Raw genomic sequence first — 19,039 nt, 5'->3', positions numbered from 1 at the left:
GCAGTACGGAGGAGCCTGGTTCGCTCCTGCATCCAGTGAGGGACACTGCGTCCGCAGCCTCCTTCCCCCCTGGCTGGGCAGAAACCCTTCTCTTGCCTTTTCTCAAGTTTCCAGGTTGTATTGTTGTTCTGACTGCTTGTGTGGTTCTTCTGCCTCAACTTTCCTCCTCTTCCTGGCTCCTGCAGAAAAAAAATGTTTTGCAAAACCATTAGCAAAATCCTTCCGCCCAGAGCAAAGTCTTGCCCATGATTTTCCTTTGAACAGCTAGTTGTGTCTGTCTGAGCTTGAGGCTGGCATTTATGTCTCTTGAACGATGCTATAAAGGAACTAAACTGTATTTGAAGAAAGGCAGCATTTACATTCACCTGATGTTAAAGACATTTTAGCCCAGCCAACAAGATTTCATGGTGAGGCTTGCTCCAGCAAGGAACCCTTCAGCTTTGTCCAAGCTGAAAGAGAAGCTGGACTCCAGGGAGCAGTTTCAAGGCATTGAAACTCTTTTATTGTTATTTGTTGTATTTCTTTTCTGCAGCTTTTGGCTTTTTGAGGCCTGGACACTCTGGGTGCAGCCCCTACCATACAGCTATGACAGGCATGGGTTTCTCCATGATGCCCTCCTAATGAGCATGCTGAATTTGAGAAGGGATGTGCAGCAGGAGGAAATTCATGTAAACAATCTGCATTGGATCACTTGTCATGAGAATATCTCCTTGAATTGTTTATTTCATTAACTGCATTTTTTTAAATTTAGCTCTGATCTAGACTGAAAAGATACTCTTGGGTGGAGGGGAGAGAAAGGCGCCCTTATTCTGGGTGGGTTTTTCTGTTTGTTTTCAAATACAGATGATGTTCTCATAGGAAATGGGTCTATGTACTTCTATTCCATTAAACCTGCCAGGTTTTAGCATTCACATATGACTGATGTTCATAAACCCCAAAGCTATTTCTTTTAGGCTTTCTGTCCCCATAGTCAACCTGGAGGTGACCCATTCCCAGTTCCTACTGTCACCTGTAGCGGGCTGAAAGGCCCTTCAGGGTAGGACGGGAGAAAAGTCACACTTTTTGCACTCCAATCAGTGCTGGATCTCGGAGTTTAAAAATATCACAAGTGAAAAACATGGATGTGAGTCATACAGAAAACACCAGTTCTAAGGGAATATAAATATCAGAAAAACACATTCTTTAGATGTTTCCTCCTCCTGAGAGGTAGCCACATCTAAGATTTCTGTTTGAAGTGTTCAATCATAAACATCGGTCCCCTGCTGTCAGAGTGACCACTAGATACAGGAGACGCCTATTAAATGTTAATAGCTAATACTGTGCCAGAGCCACGTCAGTCATGAGGGTCTGAGTGAGCTTTGCACAAAGGGAAAAGGTGGAGAAGGCTGCGACTTCACTTCTTGGGTCAAGATATTCTAGTGATCACAGTCTGCAGTAAATGCCTCACTTCTGGAAAGTTTGGTGCTCACTTTGGACCTAAATGCTCATCCACATCTAACACATCTGGTCTCATATTCCAGGACAGCATATCTGCATGTTTCTGGGGGGGTGAGCTCTTTCTTTTCAGTCATCCCGTTTGCCCCTTAGCAGCTGGGAGACTATGATTTTGTATCAGCTGGGCTTAGTTGTATTTTTGAAGCAAGCATGTATTAAAATGCATATGCATTTCCCTGTGTTTTTACAAGATTAATATTTTAAAGGCTATTTAATACCAAATTGCTGAAAATTATTTAAATCTGAGACATGCTGGAGAGATCAGAGAACTCTTACCAACTGTTGAATTAGTAATGTTGAATTAGACATGAGAAAATCCTTTGCAGTTTAAGTTGCTTTTCTCAGAACTTTTTACATGTTTAATATCTTCATTCATCTTTCTAATAATTGTTCCAGTTTTGGCTCTACCCGAGTATCCATGCAGATGTGCACATTGCATACAGTTTAGGCCCTGATCCATTCAACCAAGCTGTACCTCCTTGTGGACCATCAGGGAGCCCCAAAACCACTTGTCTCAGGGGTACCTTTTCCTTCTGTGGATGCAGTGCAAAGGTTGAGCCCTTCGTGGATAATTTCATACTTGTATTTGAAAAATCTGGTTGTGCTGCTGTCTGAGAGAATGGAGATCATGAGTGCTCTTCAGTGTAGACACTTCAGCATTATCTTCCGAGAATCTTAAACTTAAAAATTTGAACTAGAAATAACATTTGCATAATATTTTGCAAGAATGCTACCTTGAGGCTCTGCAAGGGGAATTACAAATGTTGCTTTTTTTTTTCTTCATAACTCTTGGAGGGGTTCAGCCTCTCTCCAGTCCCCCTTGATAACAAGCTGCTGTGAGAGCTTAGCAGAGCAATGTGTGTCCTGGTCACACCAGATGGATCTCATTTGTGTTGCTGCTCATAGTCATGATAGGCAGCAAATGGAGTGGAGCCTGAGGCAGCATTTTGCTGCCTGAAGTTGGTGCCTGATGAATTACGGAGATAAATAAGGCAAGAGTCTGCCTTTGCTTTTCCCTTTGAGTGTGCACCTAAGTGTTAGGTGGCCCATGTTTGAAGAGACAATGTGAAATGAGCTTTCAAATATTTCCTTGAAGTTGTCTTAATTATTTCATTATAACGGTAAGGAACAAAGCAGAAGAATCAATACGCCTAATTATTACATCTAAATGCAAGAGAAATTAGCCAGTGAACTCTCTCTTCTCTGGGGAGGATTAATCTTCCTATGCTCTATTTCAAATGTCTTCCAGAAAAATGAAAGGCTTATCACCTAGGAAACACGCGGTCCTAATCGCCCAGGTCTGGCACTTGGATTTGCAGACGGTGAGGGGACTTTTAGTTGGTCTTCTGAAGCACAAAATTAGATTGTTTTGCTTGTGTTTAACCGTTGTGGTTGGAGTTTTGTAGCTGGGTGATTTGAATGACAAACGCTAGCAGGGCATGCACCACGTGTCATCCAGATATGCCTTGGCCAGCTCTGGGTGAGCTGGTGGGACCTACTCAACTCCGAGCAGTGCCATGGGGAGGGCATAGGATGGATCCTAATGTGATGCTGTCAGTGGGGCAGTGCGAATTAGCTCAGCTTCTCAGCAATGAAGTGCTGTACTGATGAATCTATAATGCTTACAGAGCTATCTCCTTTACCTTTGCACTGTACAATACATGCTTCTTTGACAGCTCTATGAGACTCCAAGAAGATATTTTGCTGTGGCCTGGTGGCAAATAGCCACGAGACGCTTACAGGTGGTCCTGGTGGGGTTTGATTCTTCACCCTTGAATTTAGCCACTGAACTGAAATGGCAAAAGTATTTCCTGCATACTAGGTTTAGTATGGCAATAAATTCTGGTTCTAGCTCCTTGCTTTTGACTTGCACCAAGCCAATGCTATCTCGTGATACTTTCTACTAGGTTGCCTATAACAATTTCAGGCTGTGACGCAGATGTAAGATGATTTCAGATGAAGTGTTAAATGAATAAATTAATCTTTATATAAAATGTGTTTAACCCCCGCCCCCCATAAGGTCTGACTTTCTTTAGGTTTTGTCATTTGTTGTCATGTGTTGTCCTGGTGGAAATCCAAGTCTGGAACTACTAAGATGTGCTTCCCCAGAATATTACATTTTTGCACAGGCAGATCATGCCCAGGAGGAGAAGGGTTAGGTTTATTCCTTACCTGCAAACCCACCTCAGTGTAAATAAGACTCAGCAGCTAAAATATGAAGTCTAAATAGAAGGAAAAAAAGGCCATTTCTTTGCATAACACTGGGGAAATCAGCCTTACAGTTCACAAACTGAGATGACAGCTCGCTGTAGGGAAAACTTCAGTCCATCATTATTTTGCATTTTTTGGTTGCGTTACTCATGGCAGTTTATTAATTAGTTTCTGTTTTGCACTCTTTCTTAAAAGAAAAAGATTTCAACTCATTATGTATCACCCTTGTACCTTTCTTCCTTCCCAAATTACTCTTTGTATCATGGTCAGTTCCCATCTTTCCTGGCTGTCGAGTTGATTAACTGGGTGATGCTGACTGGAGGGCATGGGATGGGCCACTGATGCACCACCTGATTATGTGGTCATGGAAACCCCCGGAGGTATGACCTCTGTTATCAAAATAAATTGGGATTTTCTGCCAACTAATGGTTGGCGAAGCTTGTACTAATGCTAGATTCTGCTGGATGATGCACTATGGAAGCCAATTAGCCTTTGCTGATAAGCTAGGCTTTGATTAAGCTTTTCCAGGCTTTCTCATCGCAAGAAACATGCATTACTCATTGGACATGCAAATGCATTTGCAGTGTGTAATTACAAAATTTTCTAAAGGAGCGACCTATTTTAAACAGGGCTTTTGTTTCACTCCTCTTCCTTCGTTGTGCTTACCAACTCAGTCACACAGTCTAATTCAGCAAACGTAATTGACTGGTTTTAGGAGTTAAAATATCCTGTTGTTGAATGTTTTATGCTTCAAATACCGAATATAATGAAGACCACCGCGGTGGGTACGTAAGCTATCTGCGGCCGCTCTGAAAGCCTTGCCCTTTGCAGCGAGCCTTTGGGAAGCAGTGGGCTGGCCATGCTGTGATCTGCAGCCTGAGCCAATTTAAAAGTGATCTTGTCCTGGTAATGCTGAGAACAAACTCTTTTTTTTTTTTTTTTGTAGCCATAGGCAGGGATAACTTATCCTGCTGAATGTGCAGCTCGTTGCACTTGATGGGAATTCACTTATTGATCCAACTAGCTCCAGACCTGTTTACAGGGTGATTGTGGATGAAGCAATGTAATTAAAATTGATTATGCCTGTGTATCATGTCTTTAATCTTTGACACTCAGGATTTGGATATCATGGCGTGCCTTCTGTAGCTGATAATGGATTCTGAAGAGCATCAAGGAGTTAACGTATTTTCACACTCCTTAGGGATACATTTTCTCTGTTACATTCTCATTTATGGTGTTGTTAACTGAGTGACAGTATCATGTTTCTTACCCGGTCATACATATTATGATAGCGTTAGTCACTTCATCTAAGAGCTTGTGTGAGCTTGTATATCTGCGTCTGCATCCATGTGATGGTGCTTTAGAAAAAAGCCTAGGAAATGGAAATTTTGTTTTCAGGTCTAATTCATAGTTACAGTCCTCGAGTGTAACAAAGGCATTCCTATAGGTAGATGCATATACTTCCTATTTGTGGCGCCTTTAGTTCGTTGCATGCCTAATAAGATGGAAATCAGTTTTCCTATTCAGAGTTACATACTGTGCTACGCTGATGTGATCTAAGTTTGGCATAGTTAGCATTTTGTGACTGAAATGCCTTGCAAAATTCTCGAATCGGAGCAGAAGGAAAGAAGCGCAGAGGTGGGCAGCGTAATGCCCCGTCTGCGCTCTCCCCACTGTACATCTCGTCTCCTGTGGCATGGCTGCAGAGTCAGAGGTGAGCAAGGGCAGGAACAGAGCTGCTCTGTCTGCTGGGCTGGAGGGGAGGGATGCCATCCAGAGGGACCTCGACAGATTGCTGGAGATATGGGCCCGTGCGAACCTCACCAAGTTCCACAAGGCCAAGTGCAAGGTCCTGCTCATGGGTGGGGGCAATCCCAAGCACAAATACAGGCTGGGCGATGAGTGGATTGAGAGCAGCCCTGAGGAGAAGGACTTGGGGGTTGGTTGATGAGAAGCTCAACGTGACCCAGCAATGCGTGTTTGCAGCCCAGAAAGCCAGCCGTATCCCAGGCTGCATCAAAAGAAGCGTGGCCAGCAGGTCGAGGGAGGGGACTCTGCCCCTCTGCTCTGCTCTCATGACACCCCACCTGGAGTGCTGCGTTCAGCTCTGGGGTCCCCAAAATAAAAGAAAGACATGGAACTGTTGGAGTGGGTCCAGAGGAGGGCCACGAAGATGGTCAGAGGGCTGGAGCACCTCTCCTGTGAAGACAGGCTGAGAGAGTTGGGGTTGTTCAGCCTGGAGAAGGGAAGGCTCTGGGAAGACCTTATAGCGGCCTTCCAGTCCCTAACGGGGGCCTACAGGAAAGCTGGAGAGGGACTTTTTACAAGGGCATGTAGTGGTAGGACAAGGGGCAATGGCTTTAAGCTGAAAGAGAGTAGGCTTAGATTAGGTATAAGGAAGAAGTTCTTCACTGTGAGGGTGGTGAGGCACTGGAACAGGTTTCCCAGAGAAGCTGTGGCTGCCCCATCCCTGGCAGTGTTCAAGGCCAGGTTGGATGGGGCTTTGAGCAACCTGGTCTAGTGGAAGGTGTCCCTGGCCATGGCAGGGGGGTTGGAACTAGATGATCTTTAAGGTCTCTTCCAACCCAAACCATTCTATGATTCTATGATGTGCACCGTCTCGTGCACTTTCTCCCCCAAACTGCCAGTGTGGCACCAGCACCTGGGGTAGGGGTAGTGCTCTGGCAGTGGTTGCCCTTGCTGCAGGGGGACCAAATCTACTGCTGCTCTCACAGAGCCTCTGACATGCAGTCCAGAGCCCATCAGCACCCTTGGTTCTTTAGCAGATGCTTTTTTTTGCCTTTTTTTTTTTTTTGCTTTTTGGGGGGAAAGGGAACCAAGGATTTGACCCCTGCAGAAAACTGGTTGAGAGTCATTATAAGCCCCAATCCTGCAGGAGTAATCTTGTGTGTGATACAGGGTTTTGTCCCTTTCGCAGATTATGACTGACTTCGGCTTCCCATACCTTAGCACAGGGGCTGGTGGGCTCAAGAAATGCTTGATAGGAAGGCGTTCTTAGGGCGTGGGCATCCCTCACTTGTGGGGCTTTGCTCTCCCAGCCCTCTTGCTGAGCCACCTCCCTCTGCTAATTGCGCAGATACTCCCAGGGTTTCAGCTAATGATCACAGAGCAGACTTCTCTTCTTGCTCTGAAGTCATGTGTCTATCCTCTTCCAAATTAGCAGTTTTAAGTGTCCCACTGGACGTTTGGCCTAAAATAGTCTGAACACTTCTACTGTTCTGTTGTCATCGCCAGCTTTCATGCATGTACGCAGGCTCCGGTGAGGCCACAGTCTAAACACGTGCACCATTGCAGCCTTTATTTAAATTAAATTCTATCTATGGGAGGAATTTTGCAAGGGAAGCTTCCAGGACTGATGTTTGAGTGTGAATATCTGAATTACGATTTAAATTCTACAGCATTTAGGTTTAAAAAGACTTTTCATAAAATCTTAAGAATTGTAATTCTTTCCCATTCTATCAATAGTAACTGCAAACTTGAGCATATGCTGCAAAAGGCATGGAGGCAAAGCACTCAGAGAACACAAGTGCCTTTTTCATCTGAGGAAAATTAGCAAAAAGGAGACAACTTCCAGCAAACTGTGGCTTCCGATCTGCAAGCTGATAAAATCTGCATATTAGTCACAAGTTATTTTCCAGATTTCTAGTTCATTCTGTTTTCTTAATTAAAGATGCTGAAATTCTCTTTCAGTCCTTTCAGTCTCTGTTTCATAACTAGTATACTTGGGGGGTGGGGGGGGAAACAAACTCAAAATCATCACCACCACCATTATTATAGCTCACATCGGGCAGGTTGTGATTTATTTTTGTCTCAACCAACAAAGATGCCAAGCTGGTTTTTATTCAGGAGTAAATCTAAGGAAGAATGCATTCTTTTATTGGGACCACATATTATAAAAATGAGATTTTTTCCCAAAAAGAAGGTGTGGTTTTATGACAAAAACCACCACAAGATTAAATTATTAAATCCAAACCCTTCATTACGTGGGTTTTGTGCTCAGCACATCCAGTATTTCCACACTGGACTTTTTAAAATCTGAGGTAGATCTGCACATTTTATGCCGGTGTGGAAGCACATAGCCATTCTGAGTCTGTCAGAGGTGGATGTGTGTCTGTCCAGGGCTTGCTCTATGCTGAATTAATTGCTGTGAGGATTAATAGTACTTCACTGATTTCACTTGCCTATCAAGGGGTTTAAGTGCCATAAGCTTTTCCTAATTATAAGAGATGTCCCTGGCTTGGGGAAGGGGTAACATCACTTGCCTCGTCTTGTAATAGTGCAATCAAAGGCTCAGGGAAACGGCTCCTTATCAGAAAAGACAGTTCCTTTTGGTGTAGCAGTAGTGTCATCAGAGAATCAGCTTTTCTGCCAGAAATAGCAACCACTGGCTACAGCATGGGCATTGCTGCTTAGTATAGTATGTAAGAGTATTTTGTCTGCAAAGCTTAGCTTTTTACAACTTTGTAGCGTTACAGTGACCAAGAAGATCTCTTGCTCTTTGCTTCAGTCACAGAAGGTGTTTTCTGCACTTTTCTGGCATGTGGTAGTTTGTAAGAGTTGTTCAGGTGGTGCTGCTGAGCCTGAGTTTCTGCCACATCGCCTCTGGAAAAGCATCCGCATTCTCAGTTTTGTCCGTAGAGCAGCTGGCACAATCAGAGCAAGTACCACAAAATCTGTTGGCTCTCATGGTTTCCTAATACTCCTCTAGTTTGGTGCTCCCTGTTGTTAGCATATGTAAATTTTTGATTAGCATTTGCTGTGTTTTCTATCCTAAATTTAAATTTTATTCACTTCCATAGCATGGAGGGATGCACAATGGGGAGGGTGCATCAGAGGATATCACAGAACATACACCAAATTTGCAGACTGGGAATATTGACCTACAAGCAGAAGACAGCCTTCAGCAAGGGCCAGTTTAATGTGTACAGCACATAGTCCCAGTTCAGTTTAGTTAGTTTGTGGCAGAAAACTATTCCCCTGTATTATGCATTATTTTTCCTGCCAAGGAACCATCCATACTTGTGCCTTTCACTGGCTGATTTTCTTCCTTGCACTCCTCTCTTGCCCCATTTTCACTGCTGTCAGCCCGATCATTGCCTAGAGATGTATGTGCGTTGGTCCATCACTCATGAGGAGGATTTTTTTGGTTGAAACAAGACTTCCCAAAAGAGCTAACATAGGATTCGTATTTTATTCTTCAATCTGTAACAGAGGAACTTAAAGATTCTCCAGTCCACTCTGATGTGAGAGTTGAACTGAATCTGCACACTAGATACAGCAGTGAAGACTTTTTTTTATCCCCTATGAAATTCTAAAATGCCATTAAAGTGGAATGTTTGTAGTAATTTTGTCTGTGTGTATGCATAAAGACCATAAAGAGAAGTGAACCTTACAGATTTGATGGCATTCGTTATCCTAGAGCTATGTTTTCACAGGGTCCTTCTACCACATTTCTAGACCTTTTTTATTTTCTCTTAAAATTTGCTCTGATATGTTTTGCGTTTTGGAAGAATTTTCCCTCCACAAGATGAAACACCATCCTGTCATCTAATTTATTCCTTTATTTTTTTTACTTGTGGCAAACTTTTAGAAGTTAAATGCTGAATTCATGGTAGGCTAGGAGGAATACATGATTATGTTAACCTTTATGCATTGTTCTGTACTGAAAATGTCCTCTGTTTATTTTCTGTTAAGGCAAACTAATTGATTTGCCCATGCAAGATTTTACCTCCCCAGTGATATGTCATTCATTAATAAAGACAGTGTTTTCTAATAGCTATAGCATTCTGTCTTTTTTTATTTTTATTATTTGCAGTGTGACCTTCATGTTGGTTTTGTTTGTTGTTAGGTTGAACAAGTAACATGTTCTGCAGTGTTACACCACTACCTATAACATTGGTGTTGGGGTATAAATTGTGACTATTGTTGCTGCACAGCGTGCGGAGGTGACAGGCGATTTCCATGCTCCAAGGTACCGCTCTTCTGAAAAGGCCGATAGAAGTAACGCATCTCTTGGCTGAAGGAGGATTTCAGGAAAAAACAAATGCAAAGAAACGTTTTACAAAAGCAGCCTATGCTGGAGGAGTTGGCTTAAACAAACAGGCTCAGCTAACGCCTCAGTGTCCGCACCTGCAAAATCCAGGTGGAAATCATGCTGGGTTGGGTACCAATTCTCTCTGAGTAATTTCTGCTAGGTGGCATCACCATAGATTGCCATGACCATCATCTTGACTTTGCAGCAAATCTGTCATTGGCAATGGATAAAAGTTGATTTTTATGGTTTGTGTTTTTTTCATGTTATTGTGGTAAGACATTTACAGTCACTGCTCTGGATGCATGCAAGAGAGAGAATGAGAGACTGCATGTGTGTGCCCAGCATGGAGCTGGGCTGGTATCTGTCACCTGAGCAGGATACGTGCTGCTTTTCAGAGCAGTCGCAACTGGGATACTGCCATGCTGATGCTGTAATATTAGATCTGTGGAAAAGATGGCTGGTTGCTATAAAAGTTGGACCTCCTACAAAAATAAATGCAAAATTTTTGGATGATGGGAGAAGCTTAAGACATGGTTCACAGGGGAGCAGCTCCTCTGGATCCAAGCAAGGCAGGTGAGACAGCCTGATTTGGTGGTGACACTGGATAACCAGCCTTTGGCATGTGCCCTTGCCCTGCACCTCCTGAAGGCATGGAGGCTTCTGCTTGGGTGCTGGGATACAGAAAAGCCTGCAGGAAACCTTCCCTGCAAGCTAGAGGAACTACTGTACCCATTTAAAAAATGAATCTCTATACTCATAATTTAAATTTATCTTACCTCTGATATGCTTGAAACTTCACTACCTGAAATGTGCAATGGAGACCCATTCTGCAGGGCTCTGTAGGTAAAAAAAACAACTTATTGCCATGGATGCATTGATTTTTACTTTCTAAAGGCAGAGACTGTGATTGCAGTGTGTGTCCCCCAGGAACTTGTTTAGAGCAGATATACCCTCTAAAGATTTAACGATCAGAAGCATTTTCCCCTTGTTTCACTATTACTTTTTTTTTTTTAAGCGAAAGCTTGTAAAACATGGGCAAAATGTAAAGCTGAAAGGAAGAGAAGCCAGGAATACTAAAGAGAGAGAGAGAGCGCTTGCTTGAAAGTGTTGGCCAAGCAGCTGTTCATGCCTCCTATTTAGCATGAATGGAAGACATAGCCCTGATTAAAAATGGTAGGTAACAGCTGCACAGCCTGGGCTAAGGATTACCAGATGGTTAACTGTGATTGACTTGTCTCCATGGAGCTCAGTGGGGAGGGAGGAATGGAATATCTGAAATGTGATGAACATGCTAGGTACACAATTTTTTTTATAATGAATGTGCCAGATTTGTTTACATGCTTCTTGAATAAAATATGGCTGCTAGTTTGACTTAAGACAGACATCTTTAGTACATGCTATGTTGCAAAACCTTGCTCTTTTGATTGTAGGTGTGATGATTCCCCCTCATCTCCCCCCCCCTCCCCCGGTGCTGTGATACAGCATAAAATAATTGGTTGACAGAATGTTGATTCTGCAGCACGAGGAGGATTTGCACAGATGGGAGTCAAAATATGTCTCCTTGCCTTATGCTAATGCCACCACAAAGGTTAGGGAGAAGTTCAGAGCTGCATGTGGAATCCTTGTGCTGCTTTAGCTGTTGCAAAGTGTTTAAAGTCAGTACCTGAAGGAAGAAGATCTGGACCCAAATGCTCTGGTTGTCTGCTCCTTCTGTTTTACAGCAAAATGGTACCAGTGCTTGCTACATATTCATAGTACCATGGTGCTTACGTGGCTGCTTTTCCTTGACATGTGCCCATCATGGCCAAAGTGGGATTTTTTTTCTAGCTCGGAAAGGGCTAGAAATCACAGATAGCTCTTAAAAATACCACGGCAAGAGGATGATGCATCAACATGACTCCAAACAGCATCTTCTAACGGGGCTTGGCCAAATTTCTCGCAAGTGCCAAACAATTGGCACTTGTGTAAGCAATATGTTCTGCAGAGGCCATAGCCGTGTGCAAGGTGCTGTGTTCATCCTACAACCTGCTGATGGGGGAGAAAGCAGGCATCGGGCAGGTCGATGGCCAGAATGCCTCACCCGTCTCTTCTCCTGGGTGGTTCTTGGGAAGTGACTGCTCCGTGACTCGGTTTCCCATCTCCTCCCTCTGATCTCGGCCCCTTTGCTGCAGGCAGCAGCTCTCATGGTGTGGTTTTGGAGGAGTCTTGGAGCTATGGGGGTCCTGGGCAAACGACCCCTCACGCTTCCAGCCTTTTCTTCCATGTGACTGCCCTGACTTTCATGGGAGATGGAAATTGCAGGTAACTAGGAATAGAGGCCAGTAATTTGGAAAGTAATACCTTGGCATGTCTTTAGGAAAAAAAAACAGTAATAGCAGCAAATAATTTAGAAATGCCAAGATAAATACTGTGTTTGAGGCAATGTGTCACCTCCAGCTGAGGGAAGTGGGAAACATTGGTCGTGTGTTTCTTTATCCTCTGTGTTGAATATTTTCACTTTGTGTTTGCATTAATTTTTTAAAGCAAATTATAAATATGTCAAAAAGATGGAGTTGTCAATTATGCCAACTCATTCCCTCAGATCTGAGTGTGAATGAAATTGTGATGCAGATTTGTCTTCGTAAATGCTTTGTTACCTAGAAAACATTACTTTCGACCCTATGACACTTAGTACAGTCTCACCTGAATGTCGTCACTGTATATAAACACAAATAAAATGCTAGTTCAGGCTTCTGATATTGATAAGCAAATACTTTGTTTTGACTTTGTTGGATTTTTTTGCTGTTTTGACAATATCAGAGCCTCCTTCCTTCTCCTTTCCAAAATATAAACCCAAACTAAGACCCCATCTGATTTATTGAAAGTGGCAGAGTCTTAAAAGCAGTGATTTAAAGGCTCATTATCCTTAAACAATACACCTAAGTGCCGAAAGGAGGAGGTTGGGCTGGAGGACGGTGCCCAGAACCTCTGCCTCTATGTGGGATAAAACATTTGGCTGTGGGTTTCATGGTCCCGGTGTAATGAGCGTCCTGGCTGCAGTGGGATCAACCACATTTCCTACATGTTTCAAGTGCCGAAGGAGAAGCTCATGAGGAAAACAAACCCATGTTTGCCAGGCTGGGCGTGAAGCCCATGAGGTTTGTGGTGCCTTCGTAAGGGAACAACAAGCTTTTGGTCTCCCCTTGGGCATCGAGCTGTTTGGATGCTGGGGTGCGGTGGTTGCCCATGGGTGGCTCACTAGAGCGGATAGTGGGGTGCTTGTCGGGGGTCCCTGTACCTCCGTTCTGTGTGCTGCTGGAAGTCCGATTTCTGGGGAAAAACTCATCCTCAGCACGGTCTGCTTCTCAATGTACTAGACACCGAATTAATCTTAACGGTGTCATAGGCCAGCTAATAGATGGAAGTGATAAATCTGTTAGCAATCACACCAAAAAGGCTGAAATATTCTGCGTTTGTGGAGGTTAGGTGCTATTTGTGGAAGATAAATGTTTATGGTTGAGCCGCGCCTTGCAAAAAGAGCAAAAGAGGAGGCCAAGGAGAGCTTTCCTGCCTGGTGTTTGATTTTAAATTGTTTTCTGATAGCAGGGAATGGTGCGAAAAAGTGCTGGTGTGATGAGAAACAGAGACTGCTGTGCAAGAGGGAGACAACAGAGGGCTTGGCTTGTTTTTTCTGGTGTAATGGGCACACTTAAAAATAACTTTGCTCTTTAAACATGTGAAGGGGAGAACAGCTGTTTGAGCTAATGAACCAGGTTTGTGTGGCCATAGGCACACCGTAGGTTAGAGGAACACAGCAGCCCTTGGGAGAACGAGGTTCCTCTGCCAGCATGGTGGGATGAAAGGAAGCAAAACCAGTTTTGTGAGAAAACTAAGAAATTTATGACAGTGATGATGCGGTGCTTCCTCAGCAGCAGGAGACTTGGTGACCCTCACGGTTGCTTCCAGCCCCGTGGGAGCCAGGAAAGCGCAGTGGTTGTGAAGCCCTTGGGACAGGACAGGGCAGAGGGTGGCCCTCGTCACCACAGTCCGGCATTTCCTTCTGCAGCCACCACTGCGCCATCAGGGGGTTGTTGCGGAGTGTGGGGCATGGGAGGAAAAAAACCTGCCCTCCCCCTGCACGTGAGGGTAATTACTTCCTCGGTGATGCTTGGCAAAGCCACGTGTGAAACAGCCTTCTCGTCTCACCGAAAAAAAGGCAAGACTGCCAAAATTTTGTGTGTTTTGAGTCAGGAAGAAATGTCGAAATCTTGAAAGTCTGTTTGCCTTGAAAAAGATACCAACACCCTAAAACTCAGATCTGGTCAACTGGAGTATTTTGATCCTTTATATTTTCTTTTTTTATGTGCCTTAAAATTTTGTAACACAGTATTTTTCAATATTTCATACAGCACAAAACTTCATTTTGAACACTTCAGAACAAGAATTTTGACAATGTAAAAAATTTCTCTACAGAACGTGTCATCCTTCCTGTCTACAATGATTTGTGACAAATCAAAGTTTAAGGAGAAAACACACATGCACAATAATAGTTCTTTGGGAAATTCCTTTCTAGTTGCATTGCTTAATACATTATTTCAATTTTAATGGAAAAGGAAATGGCTAGTATAGACCTGTATTTTGAGAATAAATGGCAATTTCTCTTGAGGCTCGGTCAGCCGGTCTCTTGTTGATGGGAAGGGAAGATGGGTCTTCTGCTGTCCTAACAGCGCTTGGAGGAGCTCTCAGGAAATCATCTCCCACTGCTGCCCGCCGTTAGCAGAAACCAGGAGGTTTCAGAGGGATGTGGCTGATGGCACCGCTGTCACAATCCCAGTGGGACATGTGGCTTTATCTGCTGAAGAGTGAAGAAATGTTGAGACATTTGGAAATGGAAAGACAAAACCGAGGAGCCAGCAGCTCTGCAACCTTGGCCCTGTGCAGCACTGTGTCCCGTACTAGTTTTGTGGCTAATATTAATGAGAAAACATGCCTGGCCATCAGAAAGTGGTGAAAGTGAGGGGAGATAGAGCTGTACCGGTGAGCTGTCTGCCAGCGTAGCTGTGGCTCAGGCTTTCCTGTTTGCTTTCAAAATGGTCCACAAATACATGTTAATGACACGTCACTGAAGCTACCCTTGAAGGTAAGTGCCTATGACCATGTTTTTTATGTGTCGTTTACTGCTGCGTGTTGTAAATGCCAATATATGTGAAGTGAAGTGTTTATACCACATTGCTTCGGCACAGTATTTTGTTCTGTGGGTGCAAGGATGCTCACCGATGTCTTTGCCATAAAATATTTTCATCTTAGTGAGCCGCACGTCAATAAGTGCTTGATAGCAAACAAAAAATACCTGACTGCTTTTTATGACTCCATCATAAAAAAACAGATGCAAGTGGTTTTTCTTTTTAGTGTTGTGTGCTGAGCTTCAGGCTTTGGAAAAAACAGTGCCGTCCAAACCTATTTACATTCTGTATTTTGCCATTTTACTCTCAGCACAAAACGCATCGTCTCCATGTCATTCCATCACGTATAGCTCATTGCTTGACATTTTCCCGGCAATATTTCTAAGCAGACTTTTTGTCCCCAATAGCATAAACACTGTGGATCAGGATTTATGCTTTGTAACTCAAGGCCTGGTGCTCTGTACCGAGAATAACATCTCGACATGAATAAAAGCTTGGTGTCCGCATGTCAGGTGACTACAGCATCCTGCCTTCTGCACCGTGGGATTTGTCTCAGAAAGGGTATGATGAATTAGCTCTTTGGCACTTCACTTCTACACGTGTAGTCTGCTTTATGGGTGCTTGGGTGACTCACTAGTACTCGCGCAGTGTAAATCAAATCTCTCTCTCACTGGCTGAATGCTACCTTGAACGTAGACAATAACTTCAGAAATTGTCTTGTTAGAGACCGCCCTGTGTATCAGCTTAAATTAACTGTTAAAATGAATTGTTTGCAGTGATACAGAAAAATGTGGACAATTGATCCAGTATAAGACAAGTATACATTGATTTTTATCTAAACTTATTCCATGTTTTGTGAGTATAAAGCAATATAGAATTGGCTTAAAAGAGATTGCATCTATAAGGTGTGATTTTTGCCTTAGCCAGATTAACTAAAGTAGTAGAATCTTGCCATTGCCCTGCTGCAATATAGAATACATCTATGTATAGATTATAGAAAATACATGTATGGAGGGAGAATATATATATATATATTTACATACACACACATGCACATTCATAGAGAACTTGAGTAGACGGTGCATGTGTGGGTGGCTGTAAGAATCTGGATTTGAAGCATCACCTCTGAGTTTGAAATCTGTACCAAACCTTAATGGGGCAAGATGTCACTCTGCTGCAGTTTGTATTTTTGATGTGCCAAGAGTAGGCTGCATTAACGAGGCTGGATTAAAGCTCGTCAGTGCTGTACAGGTCATTAGCAATAAGGGCTGGCCCTTGGCCCACCTCCTTGCCCCAGTATTCATAGTTTCTTTCAGTTGGATGTTTCCATGTAATCATTCCATGGATGGAAAATAAAGACCCTTTCTGAGCTGGCTCGCAAAGACTGCTATAGTGCAAGCCCTGCATTTGGGATCATTCATGCTGAACGTGCGCAGACATCCCAGCATTGCTCTCATGATGTGCGTGATCCCTAAAGCCCCGTATTTAAAGCTTGGATAGCATGGGGAAGCTGGGCAGCAAGTTTTACATGGATCTGTGCCTTGCATGCCTGTAGTTTTGTCTCCGAAAGCAGCGTTCCCTCTGTCACCTGTCTGCGACGTAAGGTGGTGCTGGGCTCTAATACTGGTCCTGAGGGTGTGTTAAGCCTCATGGGGCTCAGTGCCATTTGCACACGTGGAGAGGTGCCTCAGGACCTTGCTGCCCAGATACATCGTCACTTCTTGTGGTACCCTCTGTGTTTGTACAGCACAAAAATCTCATCACAGGGGATTAGAGGGTTTAGTTCTGCGTTGCACGGTTGAACCAGTTAAGCTGCACTTGGTTTATCCACGTGCTCAGATATCTTGATGAATTCATCCTGCCCTACAGCATCTGCACATTCTGCTGAGAATTAGATTTATGTTTTTAAATTTCTTTAAAAAACCTTAAATAAACTAACAGAGTTGAGCAATTGATCTGGATTAATGGGGACCAACTCTATTAGCCTAATACAACACTAATCTGATTCCAAACTGTTAACATATTAAAGCTGCTTAATTATGTGTTTGTTTGACACAATGTAGTAATCCTGTATGATTTAGGGTATATTGTCACAGCTCTTGACTTGCAATGCCTCACCATTGATAAAAACACAATTAAAACCCTTCAGTATGGGTTAGGCATTCACTTCACCCTTTGCTGTATTGAAACGTGGCTTGTTGTAAGCGCTGCCAAACATCCTCCCTGCTTTTATATGCTGGAGAAAGAGAGTCACCACCTCTGTTTAATGCATGGAAAAGCAAGGAGCAGGAAAGGCTGGTGTTTGCTTATGCAGGAAATGGGTGTCTGAGCTGGGAATTTAATCCAGGGTTCCTGAGTCCCCATCACTGATTTAATGATGCAACAACCTTCTTCCCCTGCTGATGCTGCTAACAAAGCTAGGTTTCATCATATAGCAAGAAAGACAAAAATTCAATGAAGGAAGAGGTCTGGAATTACTTCTAGATTAACTGGTAGGTTAAGAGATAAGAGGATATAGCACTTTGATATATTTGGGCAGTTGTCTGGTGTCGAGCAGTATTTTCTATCTGGTCTGGATACAGCAATGCTCCAAAAAGTGAAAAGCCTCCTCACATCTGCTCACTGTGAAGAGTGGGATAACGAGATGCAAAATCAAAGCAGAACACAAGCCCTCTTTGCTTGTTTGAGCCAGGCACTGTCAGAGGAGAAGGTACCTTCACTGAGAAAATTGCTCAGCCATTTCTGAGTGCTGTTTATGCAAAGGATCTGATCCTGGGCTTCTGGGGAAGGTGCTGCCCTGATCCACTGTGGGAGCAGGGCCAAACCTGGGACATTTCTCCCTCCCTCACTGCGCATCTCTGTAGTGCATTATGTTTTTTGCAGCAGAATATGCAGTGTGAAACGTACCATGGGCTCAAAGGCATGATGTGCATTTCCTTGTGCAGAATACAGCATCTTTCTGGCTCCGCAGAGAACCAGAGAGAAGTGCAAGATTTGTGACTCCTGGTGATAAATGAACTGAACATGCCGAGGTCACTCACTATTGAAGATCGTACCAGAACAATTCAGATAACATGCCTGTCCTAAAACCACAGTTAGCACCTCTGCACCTCTGCTTTTCAGACTGTCAAAATCTCTGCTGTCCCAGATTACAAGGTTTTTTGACACCTTGTACAATACCCTTGAGATTTTGCATTGCTATCAGGCAAGGTTGGGCTGCAATTTTACATAGCATCTTTGAAATCAGTACAGATTGGAGGTATCTTACAGCTTTGCATTGAATTGAGAATTTTCAGATTTTTAAATACAATTGAAAATCTTGAGGGATTTCTTGCAGCTTTGGTATGAAGATCTTAGCTTAAGCTTGATGTAGAGGATGTGGGGTTTGGTGGCCATCCAAAGTGAAAATATTCCTGAAATGGATGCCTTATAAAGTGATGTCCTGAAAACAAAGTAAAACATTTCTGGTCTTGTGTCTGTCTCTTGAATTCAGCATCTGCATGGCCTAATCAAGCATCTGCAAAAAATTCAGATTCCAGGGGTTGTCTTATATGAAGATACAGCCAATATCCTCCCTGAACCTAATGGATCGTGTCCACAGTGATGGTGCCTTCAGTGGACATTATAGTGGCAGTCTCAAAGAATACAATGACATGAGGACCTGCCAGACGGATGCTATAAGTTGTGGGGTGTTTGACAAAGCTCCGACATTGGGATGGATAATCAGAGGGAGAGAAAGGAAGAACAGAAAGTCCTAATTTTCATATGATTCTGAAGGTTTCAAGGCTGCTGTTAAATTTTGTCACTCTGCAAGGATTTGCTTGCTTCAACCAAAGGACCTGGGGCTTATCGACCAGTAAGGAAGGTCTGTTCTCAGTTAAAGACATTTGTATCCATGGCAGCTCAAATCAGAATAAAAAGAGAGTTTTGAGTCCCTCCGGGAGTGTCTTTCACATGATGAGGCAGTGTCAAGATGCTGTAAGAATATCTCCTCGTTGATCATCTTCAAAGCATGGCAATGTCTGTAGGCACCGAGTACGGTGGCAGCATTCCCAGAGCTAGTGCTGGGTGCTGCTCTTGTGTATCCCTGCCTCCACGCATGGCATTGCGCTGGGAG

General features: G+C 43.5%; 1 protein-coding gene and 1 long non-coding RNA gene across 2 annotated transcripts in view; both read left to right on the top strand.

Annotated features, from left to right (window-relative positions):
- The window catches only part of SYNPR (synaptoporin), a 111,914-nt gene that overhangs the window by 14,342 nt on the left and 78,533 nt on the right, over positions 1 to 19,039 (top strand). The gene's annotated exons all lie outside the window — the stretch shown is intronic.
- LOC138681837 (uncharacterized) lies at positions 14,150 to 18,497 on the top strand. Its single transcript, XR_011322045.1, has 3 exons — positions 14,150 to 14,879; positions 15,330 to 15,483; positions 18,416 to 18,497. It is a non-coding gene; the product is annotated as an uncharacterized lncRNA (long non-coding RNA).

The sequence above is a fragment of the Haliaeetus albicilla genome, chromosome 24 (genome assembly GCF_947461875.1).
Source record: "Haliaeetus albicilla chromosome 24, bHalAlb1.1, whole genome shotgun sequence".
Classification (NCBI taxonomy): Eukaryota; Metazoa; Chordata; class Aves; order Accipitriformes; family Accipitridae; genus Haliaeetus; species Haliaeetus albicilla.
This window is presented reverse-complemented; position numbering and strand designations above follow the sequence as displayed.